Source organism: Urocitellus parryii, chromosome 4 (assembly GCF_045843805.1).
Source record: "Urocitellus parryii isolate mUroPar1 chromosome 4, mUroPar1.hap1, whole genome shotgun sequence".
NCBI lineage: Eukaryota > Metazoa > Chordata > Mammalia > Rodentia > Sciuridae > Urocitellus > Urocitellus parryii.
The window spans coordinates 76,320,258-76,335,217 of NC_135534.1; the positions used below are offsets into that span (position 1 = coordinate 76,320,258).

General features: G+C 42.3%; 1 protein-coding gene across 2 annotated transcripts in view; it reads right to left on the bottom strand.

The window, feature by feature from the left end:
* Positions 1 to 14,960, bottom strand: part of Me3 (malic enzyme 3) — a 199,031-nt gene that overhangs the window by 166,171 nt on the left and 17,900 nt on the right. The window contains exon 2 of one of the 2 annotated variants that reach the window (XM_077796882.1): positions 9,910 to 9,934. The exons of the other annotated variant lie outside the window; for it this stretch is intronic. The gene's annotated coding sequence lies outside the window, so the exon portion shown is untranslated. The remainder of the gene's footprint in view (positions 1 to 9,909; positions 9,935 to 14,960) is intronic. 2 annotated transcript variants of the gene reach the window in all.

The window sequence follows — 14,960 nt, forward strand, 5'->3', positions numbered from 1 at the left end:
ACGAAAAAAAATCAAACGTGAAGGAGGTGATGGGGCATTATCTGATTACCCCAAACCTGGAGCCAGTCTGCTGTTAATCCTTGTTGTCCTGCATTAACACTTCCAATTACACAGGCTCTGCAAAGAGAGACCTGGGAGCCACATGCATGTCCCTTGTTCCTATGAAAAGCTGACTGGTAATACAGAGAATCCAATGGGTCTGACTGATGATTTGTCTTTTGGGGAAAGAAAATCCAGCCCTGGAAACTAGAGCCCCACTATCTTTCTCACTGGGGTCATGAGAATGTCTAGCGTCTCTGAGTTCATGTCCCTGAACTTGTATTCCTTTGTCATAACATTTAAAGCAGCTGGATTATTTATTCCCAGAGGCATGGCTTTGTCTGTAGGGTTTTCAAAACACATTTTGAGAAAAGGAGGCAGCCTTGTATTCATTTATTTGTTTTCTTAAAGAAACCTTTAACTTTAAAATACAGTTTAAAAACAAATGAATAATTCTTTCAGCTGAGAAAAGAAGGTTGACTAAATGTCAAGCTTTGGACAAGATCGTCCCCTTTGGACAAGATGCCTCCCCATGGGTAGAGGCATCACATGCCTCTTACCCAACACTGGTGCATTTACTGGTTCTAACTTCCTTCATCAGTTGGAGCCTTAGGCACTGTGTGAGGACAAAACTACCGTAAATTTTCCTCTTTGATAGAAAAATATTCCAGTCTACACTGTCTTCCCATATTAAAGTCAGTTCTTACTGCCTTGGATGATTTCTGAGACTTGTGTTCTAATAGTTATCTTGAGAGGTGAAGAGTGGCCCTGTAGACAGAGGCCAGGGACATCTGAGATTGTAAGCAAGGCAATCTTTCTTATTTAATGAGGCAGCCTGTAGAACTGCTGGCTGGACTTACCACCTACTGATGTCTGGTGACTACTGGCCAGCTTTGATGGGTGAAAATTTTTGATTGAAGTTGCATGTGATTAACAGCTTAAATTAGAATTGTTGAGGTTGAATTTTGCTAACCTGCAGCATGACTATGAGGTGGTATGAAGCATATAGAAGAGGAAACTGGGTCTGAACAACTGAGTCTGAAACACTTGTTTCAGAACTCCAGAACCAGAGGAATCTTCAGAGGGTCTATAAACAATGTCTTCCTCGCCACCGATAAAGATCTCAGTCTCCTGATGAAACTTTCACTGCCTTGACCAATTTTAAAAGAGAGTTCATGGCCCTCCTAACAGCATATGAACAAAAGACTTGAGCTACCTCTGCTATCAATAAAGGGAAAAAGAGCAAGCAGCAAGACTATGGATTCTATCAGGAGGCCCTGGCTGACAACACTCGCTTGAAATATTTTGCAAAGGCAGCTAGACTTTCTAGGCTCAGGCCTCCCACCCCAGTGGCTGGAGCTGGACACCTCGATTTTGTTTTCCATGACTCTCATAATACAATGGATTGTGCCATTTGGGGGTTTCCACAGATCACTGGGAATGTGTTCCTGAACTTTTCTTTGCTCCAGAGACAGAATTTAAATATCAACTTGGTACTCTAAACAAAACCTTCCAAGCCCCAAAGCAACATAATTTTAGGTAAAAACCAAGCCTCCTGCAGTGTTTGCTTCAAAAAAGTCCAAATGCTAAAAGAAATCAACAGGATGAAGCTGATTTGATCAAATCAGGCCTGTGGCCTGGAGAAAATGCACTCCTTGGCGTCTTTTTGGAATACCAACCTCCAGTATTTCTCTTCAGAAATGGCTATTGTTTCTTGAATAATCATGACCTGAGTCAGACCTGAGGTTGGTGCCATGCAATGCTGCTGGGGGTTGTGGGCAAGGTGAGGCCACGCAGGTTTGAAAGGAAGCTTGAGATGTTAATCATGATCTTCTCAGGCGGGCTGATCTGGGACCACCCAAGGCCTGGAAAGGAGCAAGGTGAAAGCCTGCAGGTGGTGAGAAGGTGCTCATGAAAGCCTCATTTCCAATGAAGGTGGCAAGGATGGTGGAAAGGGCAAGAATAGGGAAGACACTGGGGTAAAGGACTGACCAAGAGGAGCCCAGACTTGGGGCCTGAGGCCCTGGGAAACAAAGAATAGAAGAAGATTGGGTTTGGGGGAGGGCTGTTATGTACTGAATTGTAGGTTTGGGATAAAACAAAATGCTTAACAAGCAGTTTCAAAATGGTGGTCCTTTAGCTTGGTTTGGGAAGATTCAATGATTTGCCAAAGGTCACACAGCCTATATTTGACAGCTTGGATTTGAAGACAGGGATTTCCAATACTGAATCCTAGCTCTCAAACCTTTTGCCCTCCTGCCTTCCCCTTCTCTCACAATAAAGTCTTGGTGGCATGTAGCTCATTAAGAAGAATAGATAATTTAGAGACCTGAGTCAGTATTTTTCAAAGCTAAGGTCAGACCACCTACAAAATTGCTCTAACTTGTAGGTAATGAAACAATGTGAAAGAACTAGAACCACACTCATGATACTATGGACAACGAGGGGGTTAGTAGTTCCCAAGTCAAAATGTAGATCAGAATCTCCTTGTAAACTTTTAAGATTTCCCAGCCCCTTCCCAGACCTACCTAATCAGAATGTTTTGTTTTCAAAGTTCTTCAAGTAATTCTGATACTTCTGAAACTCTTAAAAGATAATGAGTACTATCACTACTAATAGGCACTGCACTGCAGAATTTTGCAGATGAAGAAATTGAGGCTCAGAGAACTTAAATACCTTGGCCACAGACCCAAAGTGGCTACCATGCCAGCTTAGATATGCCTAACTCCAAAGCCATGGTAGTGTAGACTGGTACCTTGAAAAGTGATGAGTTTAAGAGATGCTGGGAGCCTTTTCTGGGCGATCATTTTTACTTGGGCCTCACAGTTTGTTGGAGAAATAGTAGGGAAATTCACTGACCCCAGACAGAAATGGAGGAACCAAGAAGTAAAACTAGATCACTGTGTGGAGCGGGGAAGAGCAGGCTTTGCTGGGCTGCATATCTGGGGCTTGCTTCCCTGCACTCCTTCTGCCTATTCCTCACACCACAGTCACTAGATTCACTCTTTCACTTTACCAGGACTTCCTAGAAAGCACAGAGACTTGGGCATCAGTCTTTGGGCTCCAGTCTTGACTGCTCTGTTCACTATCCTGCTCACTTTCAGTCTCCAAATCTGCAGATTGAGGAGCTGCCCTATACCTTTCCATTCCAGCACCACATGCACTGATTCTCTGGCCATGTGCTGGACAGCTGGCCAAATCAGTGATAACATCTACCCATGGTGAAGGAAGGAAGCCCACAGGGGCAGAGCCACCCTCCCAAGGCCTTGGTTGAGCACAGGTGATGAGTGGTGGTGAAGGTGAGCAGTTCCCCTCGGGAGACTTGGCACTTGGCAGTTGCACAAATTCCTCTTGTGTGTTCCTCCTTCTCAGAAGCCCAGGCCCTGCAGCAGGGTTGTATTGACAGGAAATGTACAGGGACGAAGGGCTTTCAGAGTTCACTTCCCTCAGCCCTCTCATTTGTGAGTCAGTCACCACGGCTAAGAGGCAGCACTTAGTCACTGTCCTCTCAGAGCACCACATGGGGCCCCATGCCCAGGGACAGTGTTGGGATGTTGAGGGTTCCCACAGGAAAATTCTGTGGGTTTCTGATAAGTATGTCAGTAATGACCACTGAGTCACCATCAAGCATTGTGTGGCCTGGCTGAGGGTTTTTTTTTTTTTTTTTTTGTCTTTGACCACAGAAACTCCTCTCTGCTAAATCTAAAGCTGCTTTATAGTCACCAATTAGTTTATTGTCACACAAAAGAGATGTGACCACAGGCATAACATAGTGACAAACTGATATTTAATCACTTTCCATATACTAGGTACTGTTCTGAGAGCTTCAGGTGCATTAGGTCATTTACTTCTTGTAATAGCCACATGAGGCTATTATTAACCTTATTTTATAAGTTAGGAAACTGAGCACAGCATGCTTACATAGTCTTCTCAAAGTCCTATAGTTTGGGTAGGCAAAGCCTGAATTCAAACCTAGGTTGTTACAGTTTAGATATGAAGTGTTCCCCAAAATCTCATTTGTGAAACAACTAAAGAATGTTCAGAGATGAAATGATTAGATTATAAGAGCTACAACCAATCAGTGGGTTAATCCACTTGGATGGATTAACTGGGTGGTAACTATAAGTAGGTAGGGTATGGCTGGAGGAAGTGGGTCACTTTGTGGGTCACAAAGTCTCAGGCAAGACTTTGGGGTTTATATTTTGTTCCTGGTGAGCAGAGTGCTTTCTCTCTTTCTGCTTGCTAGTTGCCAGGTTCTGAGTTGCTTTCCTCTGCCAACTCTTTGGTCTGCCTCACCTTGGGCGCAGAGTTGAGCTGCCCACTGATCATGGACTGAACCTCTGAAACCTTGAGCCCAAATGAACTTTTCATTCTTTAAGTTGTTCTTGTCAGGTGTTGAGGTCACAGAAACACAAAGCTGACTGACTCACAGATAGTACTTGTTGTAGGGACCCTGCTGTTAAATGCCACTGTTACGGTTTGAATGTGAGGTGTTCTCCAAAAGCTCACATGTAAGACAATGCGAGAAGATACGGAGAAGAAATGATTCGGTTGTGAGAGGCTTAACACAATCAGTGAATTAATCCCCTGATAGAGATTAACTGAGTGGTAACTGAAGGTGGGTAGGGTGTAGTTGGAGGAGGTAGGTATTAGGGGCATGATTTTGGGGTATATATTTTGTATCTAGAGAGTGTAGTCTTTCTCTCTCTGCTTTCTGATCATCATGTGAGCCATGACACTCTGCCACATCTTCTGCCATGCTGTTCAGTCTTACCTTGAGCTCTGAGGATTGGAGCTGGCTGTGTATGGACTAAGACCTCTAAAACCATGAGCCCTCAAATAAACTTTTCTTCCTCTACAATTGTTTTGCTGGGTCTTTTAGTCACAGCAGCGAAAAAGCTGACTAAAACAGCCAACTTTCACTGTCTACATTAAAATAACTAGAAAGTAAGGACATGGAGGTAGAATATAAGAGAGAAGACAGGCTGTTGAATAATGTTGAGATTTGTTGGGGTGGTAGCAAAGGAGAGGAAGGTACCTACACAGTGATCTGGGCTAAAAATGCAGATGCTGAAACCAAAGTGCATGCCCTCCCCAAGCCAGATGGCAACAAAGAACAGTGCTAGGGGATCCCAGAGGAGGAAGACAGCATATACATCAGATGAAATCATGAAGCGTGATGGAATCATTGACCAAGGACCTTAGGGCTTTCTAGACACAAATGGATAGAGGGGTTTGGAAGGTTTTTTTAGAAGGTGGAATGGTTAAGCAAAAGCAAAAACTTAGGGACAGTAAGAGTGAGAAGTTGTACTTTCTTGGATCAAGGAAGTAATGGGGGAGCTAAGCTGGAGAAGTCTGATCACAGGAGATGTCAATGACAGCCTAAGAAGACAATTTCATTTGTCAGGCAATGGAAGCTGTACATTATTCCAAACAGGACAATCCAGGACAGAGCAAAGCCTTTGGAAGCATCTTGCAATAGGGTGTGGGGCCAAACTGATACTGGAGCAGAGCAGCAAGCAGGGAGACCAGATAGAAGAGTTCTGGACTGACAATTAGCATGCAGTGACACATGGACCACAATGATGGCTCCAGGAAGCAAAAAGTGAAAAACACTGGGAAGGAAGAATTGACAGAATTTTGGGACAGAGAACATGTGGGTGGTGTGGGAAGCCACTCCTGAGCTATTTAGTGTCTTCACTTGGCCTTGAGCCAAGAAGATTTTGGTCTGGCACTGCACGCTATTTTGTGGTCCCTCCTACTTAATGGATACACAATGCACGACTTCAGTCTTCGCTGGGTTAGGAAGGCTGCTCTCATAGCTCTGGGATTGGACATGTCCCTGGACCTGGACAGCCCACCTCCTACCTTATTTGGCAGAAGAACATTCTACGGAAAACCTTTAAAGTTTCTCCCATATATAAATAAAGCAAACACGGGCTCTTGATCTCTCTTTCCAGCGTGGAACTTGACCTCACTTTCTAAAATTACTTTCTGTGTCATGTGGTTTAATTGCCACCTTCTTTTCTTACCTTTATTTCACAGCCAGCCCACTTCACCCAGAGGAACCCCCAATTCTATCGCCTTCACAGGACATGGACAAGAGGGTGGGAAGGGATAGAAGGAGTTATAGCATCAAGGTGTTCACTCTTGAGTGTCTCTGGGAATAGGCAGGAAGGAATTGAATTTTATCTGAGACAGTTTAGAATCTTGGAGGTGGGTGATATCCCAGGGATGCAGCAAAGAATGTGGGCTGTGTGCTGCTTCTAGCTCCCAGTGGACTGGACTGAAGCCAAGGAATAGTACATACCACTGAGGCATTGTCTACTGTATTAGCACCCATACTTCTTTCTGTGCAATTAAATACTGTTCATAGAAGAGGGATTAAGAATACAGAATCTACAGCCAGAGTGCTCTGATGTGACTCCCAGCTCAACTTTAGCAATTTACTTCTTTGGGCCTCAGTTTCAATTTCTAAAAAATTGGAATAAGAGCAAAAGGTAAGTGACATCAAAAGGTATGAGACATCAATGAATTAATATATGTACAATGCCTAGAACAGCACACAGGAGATGCTCCAAGAGTGTTAGTGGATGGTGTAATTAAAGTCAATATAAACAACACTTTTATGTCTTTCAAGCCACATTTACATTTGCCATTTGATTAGGTTGTCATGGTGATGCTGTGAGGTTACATGTCCACCACCTAGGCTGGGAACTTGGACTCCAAGCAGTTATGTGACTGGCCTATCTTCAGTGGCCAAGCTGAGAGGAGTGCAGGGCCATGGGCTCACGTCATTGGGCAGATCTGCCACCTCACTGCCTTTCAAGTCCAGGATAGAGGAGAGAAAAGCAACCATAATTTCCTTATTCAGCTATTCAACTTCACACATTGCATCAACTCAGTCCCCAAATCTCTCCTAAATACACTTTCTTCTTTTATTTCAACCTAAAGAGAGGAAGAAGAGGGAAAGGAAGAGGAAGACCATAAGAATACAAATACAGTAAATTCTGGAAAAGATATGGGGGAAAAAAAGAACACTTTTATATTATTAGTGGGATTGTAAATTAGTGCAGCCATCAGTAAGGAGATTCCTTAAAAGACTAGGCATGGAACCACCATGTAACCCAGCTATACCACTTGTCAGTATTTATCCTAAAGAATTAAAGTCATCATGCTATAGTGATATAGGCATACCCATGTTTATAGTAGCACAATTCACAATAGCCAAACTGTGGAACCAGCCTCGTTGTCTGTCGACAGCTAAATGGCTAAAGAGATGTGGTATATATACATACACAATGGAGTTTCATTCAGCCATAAAGAAGAATGAAATCATGCTAAGTAAAGTAAGCCAAACTCAGAAAGTCAAGGGTCATATGTTTTCTCTTATATGTAGAAACATAAAGAGAGAGATAGACAAAACAAAAAGGTTGGGGGGAAATCTAGTGAAAACAGAAAGGAGGCCAGTTCAGTAGAAGGAGATGGAGGAAGGAGGTGGGGAAGGGAAGAGGGGAGTACTGGGGAATTAAATTGCCCAATTGTACTGTTATATTGTGTGTATGTATGAAGATTTAACAATGAATCCCACTCTGATGTATAATGATAATGCACCAATAAAAAGGAAAAAGAAAAAAAAGAGGGAGGAAGAGAAGAGGGAAGAAAAAGGTGGAAAACCTGTGACAGGTATTCAGAGAAGTCTCCTCTCTCCGTGTGAACCACTGTCATCCCTTCCAGGACTGTCTTCTTACTCTAACCTGCCAGCAGCCTGAGCAGCCATGAGTGCATCCTGACATCCTCACCGTGAGGATCGCATCAGCTTGTGGGCGGCCACCCCTTGGGAGGTCATCTTGAAACCTAGACTCCCTGTCTTCTTAGTTCACAATCACATCACAGGATTCTCCATCTTACTTGGCACTTAGCTCACAGCAAAGCTGCAGACATGAGTTTTAAATAAATTATTGTGCCTACAAAAGAGCACTATCCAAAAAACAAAGAATGACTGGTAGCATTTTAGTCCCCTACCTGAGGCATTGTCTACTGTGCCCAAAGGCTCAAGTCAGAGAGGATCACATTCCCATGATAGAAAATGGTTCTTTTTTTTTTTTTTTTTTTGGTCTTTCTATTTTGGTTTTTATTCTGAAAATGGCAGGATGCTGCCAGGGTGGGGGGATAGATAGCAGCTGGTTTGTATATTGTCTTCTCTCTGGGAAACCTTTTGGAAGGTTTCTTTGAATACTATCCTTGACTTGCTCCCCTAGAAAAAGCTGAAGCTGTGATTGTTGATAAGGAACAATAGCAGTTAATTTAGACAGAATTCTCCATCTTTATTGAGATAAAACAAAAACACCAAGAAACAAACAAAAAAAAAACCTCAAGTGGTAATTCTTGCTACTGGATGTCACCATGCACTGTCAAAAAAATCAGGAATTTCCTATGGGCTTGAAGCACAAGAATTTTGCATGTGACCTTAATATGTCTCCAAAACTGGAGGTCTCAGTAACTGGCCCTATGTTCCTCTTCTAATTTACAGTCTTCTTCCTCTGCCCACTCCTCGTTAACATTGTGAAGATAAATATTGCCATGTTGAGGGCTGTTGTGCGCTGAAATGTTTATTCTCCCCAAGTTCTTATGTTGAGCCCTAACCCCTGATTGGAAGTAGGGTCTTTGAGGTGGTAATGAGGCTAAGATGAGGTCACAAAGGCAGGCATCTCCTAACAGGATTTGTGTCCTTCTATGGTACCAGAGTTTGCTCTCTATTCAAACACACCAAGGAAAGGCCATGTGAGGAAACAGTGAAAGGTGGCCCCCTGCAACCCAGGAGGAGGGTCCTTAACCACAACCTGACCCTGCTGGTACTGTGATCTCAGATTCTAGCTCCCAGGGTCAGGAGAAGTAAACATCTATTGTTTAAGTCACCCAGACCAGGGTATGAGATTTTGTTATGGTAGCATAATTGACCAAGATGAAGGTTTTATATGATAGAGAACATGGGTCATTTCCTAAAACAACTTAATGATGTTATACCCATCTTACAGATGAGGAAACACCTATGGAAGTTGATGAACAAGCACACGCTGATTAAACAGCAGAACTAGGATTGGATCTCTGTCTTTGGCTCAATCTTTTCCTTCCCTAGTTCTTCTGGGTCTGCTTTGTTTAGCCTGGTCCTCTTTGTCCTGGGAAAACTTGTGGCTAAAGTGCCCACAGCATTAGGAAGAGATGGCAGAGACCACTCATCAGTCCATGAAAATTACAGAAAGGAACCCTAGGGCTCTCACAGAAGCCTGAAGTTTCTGAGAGTTTGAAGAAATGGGTTCATGGTAGTGGTTGGGGAATAGAGTGAAGAATGTCTGGCATTAGACTTTCTGGGTTAAATCCCCCACAAGATCAAGGGAAATGTATTATATTCTCTGTGCCTTGGGGGCCTGTAAAATGGGTAATAATTATGGCACTTGCCCATTAGGCTTTTTATAAAGTATAAAAATGAGATAATGTCTGTAAAGTGCTTTAGGACATTGCATGGCATAGTGTAAACACTTGCAAAGAGAGGGACTGAGGGCATGGCCTGGACTGGGAAGTAGTGACTGAGCAATGCCTGACCACTGCAGCCAGCACTGGTTCAGGAGACACGTCATCCTGGTGAAAGTCCAGAGTGACCATACTGCCCACACCTGGAGACACAGGCAACCTGAGAGAAGCACTTGAAGGGCCATTCTTCCCTCACTACTCCTGTGAGATTTAGATGGGAAAACTGAGATTTGGAGAGGACACAGTCAAGCAGAGCATGTACAAGCTTTGGAATCAGAGCTGAATTTGACTCTGGCTTTTCTGAATGCTGTGTGTGTGATCTTGGGCAAGTTACTTAACTTCTCAGATCCTCAGTTTCTTCATCCTAAAAAAAAAAGAAGAAGAATTGATAAATAACTACCTTAAAAGGTGTTATAGGGATTAAGTGAGAAAGACATGTGACAGTGTCCCTAAAATTGTTGGTGTCTATTTTTCTCTAAGTGCCTTCTTGTAGTTACCCAGTAACTGGTAAGGAGCAGAGTGAGGTCTAAGATTAGACTTTTGAGATTAGACTTTTGGGCGCTTTGAGACCACAGGAATGTATTTAAAGAGAAAGTGAGATGCTAAAGTTCTGGTCAGGGGTGTAGCAAGGATTTGTTATTGGCTCCCTATCATTCTTGGATTTTTTCTATGGAAAAAAGTACAAAATAGAGCAAGAAAAAAAAATACAGTCATAGTGTCTGTATCTAGAATCCCCAAAGGGTCTCAAGATTAACAGTGGTTGGGTTGTAGACATAGCTAATTTCTGCACATGGACTTTTAGTGAGTCCTCATTAACTCATTCAACCAAAAAATAGTATGAAGCATCTGCTGTTTGTGGGAAGCTAGGTGCTTGGTGCTACAAAAATTGATGGAGTAGTCACTGTCCTAGGAGGACCCTATTACAGTACGTTAGATAAAAATAAAAGAAAAAGATTCACTACAGGGTGTGATAAGTCATGGCAACGGAATGAACATGGAAAAAGTCCATATTTGGTCTGGAGCTGTCAAGGAATCGATGTGAGAACTGTCAGAGCTAGGAGAAGCAGGAGAAAAGCACATCATGACACAGAACGAGAGAGAGCCTGGGCTGCATTTGAGAACTGTGACTTTGATGTGGCTGGGCACGGGGCACATACTGGGGAGCAGAGATGCTGAGGCCTGACTCAGACTGCCCCCAGTTCCCAAAAAGGCACTGTGTATTGTGTAAGGAGTTTGAACTTTGTTCTAGGCATGGGAGAGATCCACAAAAACCTTTTTTAAAAAGAGTTCCTATTTTAAAATTTTCATCAGGTAGAGATTGAAGTAGACGCTGGACTGGGGGTAGAAGAAATTCAAGATAAGGAAATCAATAGGAGACTACAGCAGTGTCTGGATGAGTAAAGATGAGATTCAGTATCACCAATGATGATAGGGCCTGAGCTTAAGATATAGAAATTTTATATCTGATATATATTTGGTTGTGAATACACGAACACACAAGTGTACACGCACTCACAGAACCAGATGATTGGTTCTGTCTTTACTGTAACACCTGGCCTGAATCCCACCGGGCTCCCAGCTCCCCACAGGAGTGCCCAAGGCCAGCCCTGGCTCCTTTTGCCTTGCCTTATCCTCTCACTTCTCCTCTGTGGTAAACCCAAATGGTTTTTCATTTCCAAGCTAACCTCAAACTCAGAGTTTGAGGTAATTAAACACTGCTTGTGAGGTTGTGGTACTGGAAACTTCCTCCCAAACCGTTTAAGTGCAGGATGTGCAACGTGCCTGGACACATGCAGCACTCCCAGGACCGTGCGGCTCAAGACAGCACAGCTGCATTCATTTCTGCAATCAGAGCTCTAACACAGCAATTACATCCACCCAGGGAATGACAAATCAGCATTTACGATGGATTCTGATAAACAAATGCAAACCAACCCCTGAAGAAAAACAATAAAAACATAACCCACAGCACACACTGAAAGAAATGAGTAGTACTAAATGTGCCTTCATTAAAAATAAAAACTCTTACTCAAATAGATAGAAACTCTTGTGGAGTGTAGGGTAAAGGTGGATGGCACGTTATCATCCAAGTTTCTGGAACTCTTATTACTGTGATGTTAATGTTAGTAAAAGGGTGAAGGACTAACATTTACTGCCTATTCTTTTTTTTTAATCCTCCTAAAACAACCTTAGGAGGATGGAGTTGTTATTCTCTTGGAAAGAAGGCATTTCAAATTCCCAAAAGTCCAACATTATCATGTTCAATAACTGGGAATCAGCTGAGCACACACAGGTGACATGCTCTCTGTTTCACTGCTATCAGTAAAAGGCACACATGAGCAGATCTTAGAAAAATGAATGCATATGGAATATGATTTTTAGTAATCTGAAGCAGTTCTTCATTGTGTATCAGGCACTGTGTTAAATGAGTGCTTCAAATAGTCCTATTCTCTTTTTAATCCTCAAAACAACCTTAGTAGGATGGAGTTGTTATTCTTTTCAATAGACAGGAAACTTTGGGAAAGAAAGCTCAAGTAGTCTTCCCAAGTTCATGCAGCTAGTATGTGGCAGGGTCAGGATGAAAACTCAAGTCCTTTGAATTCCAAAGCCTGTACTCCTTCCATTGCCATCTCCTGCTCAACTTATCAAAATGCAAGCGACTGTTCTCCACAGCCTTGCTGGAAAGAGTGCCAGTTCCATATCTGTAGAGAACATTAGATTAGAAGAAGCCTAAGGAAAGGTCAACACCAAACCCTCAGAAACTGAAGACAAGCCCCAAGTCGCACAGCTGAGGTGTCAGTCCACTCGATCACTAATGTCTTTTCTCCCCCAAGCCAGTGTTCTTACAGCTACTTCAGGCTGCATTCTCCTGGTTCAGGAGTTTTTTTTTTTTTTTTTTTTTTTTTTTTTTTTTTTTTTACAGAAGTTCACTATACTTGTTTTCTTAGTCATGAGATTTCTATTCTTGTTTGAGTCTGAAAAGGAGCTGGGGAAGCAATAGCTTTTCCTTTGGCAGATGTAGTCAATGGAAATGAATGAGCTGAATCTCCCTACTGTACATATCTGCATCCACAAGATCCTACAAGAGGATGAATGAGAACTGATTAAATCACAACAAAATGGTTTTATTTATAATTAGTGCTCATGTCTTGAAACACAAAACTCCCACCCAAATATTTATCCTGAGGATAAACATGTCCCCCACGTGTTGCCATAACTAGTTCCTGCTGGCACAAAAGAACACATCTGAGCATCTGCATCTGGTATATAAGGATACCTTCCATAAAAAGGGCTCAGAGGATGCTCTTGTGTGGTAGAATCTGCCCAAGAGGCCTGGACCTGAGCTTTCTACGGGGTCTGGATTAAAAGGTAATTTTCTCTCAAAGAAAAAAAAATAATTTATAAGCTCAGTTATGTGGATCTCAATGATATCTTCAACAGAAATCCTTTGGATTTTCTTCAAACTGAGAGGCTATAGGGAATCACAATGAAGCTTGACATTAATACAGAAAACTTCAAGGTTAAAGAAATATGAATATCCTTTCAAATTAAGCTAAGAACCTAAGTTTTTCTCTAAGGGTATGTGGTTCAAAGTCGCTAAGATGGAAAGATAATTGGGACATGATCCTCCAACTATGTTTGGCACTAATGGATGCAGGTATAGTTAGATGGAGGTGGAGAGAATTGAGGGAAGAGGGCTGATGGGAATGAGAAGCCCCATGTGATCTCAACATCTACCATTGGGCAGAAAGAGTGGATGTGAGGTTGGAACTGACTTATACCACACAGGTCAATTCTTACTCACCTATAGGTTTCTGTCTCAGTTCCACAATTCCCCGACTAGTAATAAGTGGAAAAGGTTAACCATTTAAGAAATCCTTGATATAGGAAGAAGAAACAACAAAAATAAGACTGCCTGACAGTTGTTTGGTGCTTAAGCTGAAATCCTGCAAGGGGATCTTCTGGTATAAAGGATTTTTCAGCAAGAGAGTTTAAGCTTGGTGAGATCCACAGAGCACACAGGGCCACCCCTGTAGGGAAAGAGAGACATGGGGTTTCCCAAGGCTAGAAGGCCTCTGGGTCTTATTTACTTGAACTTCAGCAGCCCTGAAGTCATTCAAGCTGCACAGAGCAATTGCCAAGATCTGTGGGGTTGACCTGCTGTGACCCCAATGTTTGGACAACAGCATTAGCACCTGACAAACAAGTGATCAAAATATATCTTCTCACATTGACTGGGAAGGTGCAGTCTGATTTGATTTTCTTAAGGAACTGTTATACCTCTTGAAGAGGTATCAAGATGTACTAAAGCAACAGTTCCCCATAGGTGCTCAGCATTCACTCATTCTGATCCTGAACTATCTGACCTTGCCTCTTGCAGGTCTGATCCTCATTCTTCTCTCTCTTCGGATGCTATACCTTCAGTTATATTCTCCAACATGATTCACAACACAGTATTTCTTGGTCTCTATCACTGATTCTCTTTTCTGTTCAGGTTTTTTCTTCTTCTTCTTCTCCTTCTTGGTGTTTCCCCCACTGATAAACCCATTTACATCCATCCTTCTCACCCAGTCCTGCGGATCTTATATCCAGGATGTTGCCCTTTCCTCCATCCTCACAGAAAGAAAACTTGGAAAGAAGGCATTTCAAATTCCCTAGAGTTCAACATTATCATGTTCACTAACTGGGGAATCGGCTGAGCACACACAGGTGACATGCTCTCTGTTTCACTGGTATCAATAAAAGGCACACATGAGCAGATCTTAAAAAAATGAATGCATATTAAATATAATTTTTAGTAATCAATGCAATTCTCTGGGCTAAATACCATGCCTTTAAATACATTTTCTACTTCCATCAAGTAGAAAAGAAGAAAGTAAGAGAAAACCTTTTTTTTTTCTAACTTGCTTGGTAAGGAAAATAAGAAGGCAACAGCAAAATGAACAGAAATGGAATCATAACACAAAAGCCAAAGGAAGGTGCCACAGGAAGGTGACTGATCAAAGCTGCTAGCATGGTGCTTCCTCTCTGAGTGGGCTGATGGGAGCTGTACTTCAGAGGCAAAGGCAAAGAAATAAATGCTTCCTCATGCAAAGTAGAAACCCAAGAGCCCTCAGATCTATAAACCATCAGCTAAATGGATGCAAATGTGCGTACGGCCTTCCTTCTTTGAAACTACAAAATCATAAAATGTTTACAGTGTTAGACTCCATTACACAAATTTACTCTTTAGAAGAGGAGGTGAATTAAAGACAAACACTACAGTTAAAATACATAGAGCGAGTTTCACAAGATCAAAGTCTTGGAAAATCCGTGGTGTAAAACCAAGGATCTTTTACAATTGTGAAACAATTCTAAGGCTACTAGCCCCTTAGTACATTTCATTCCAG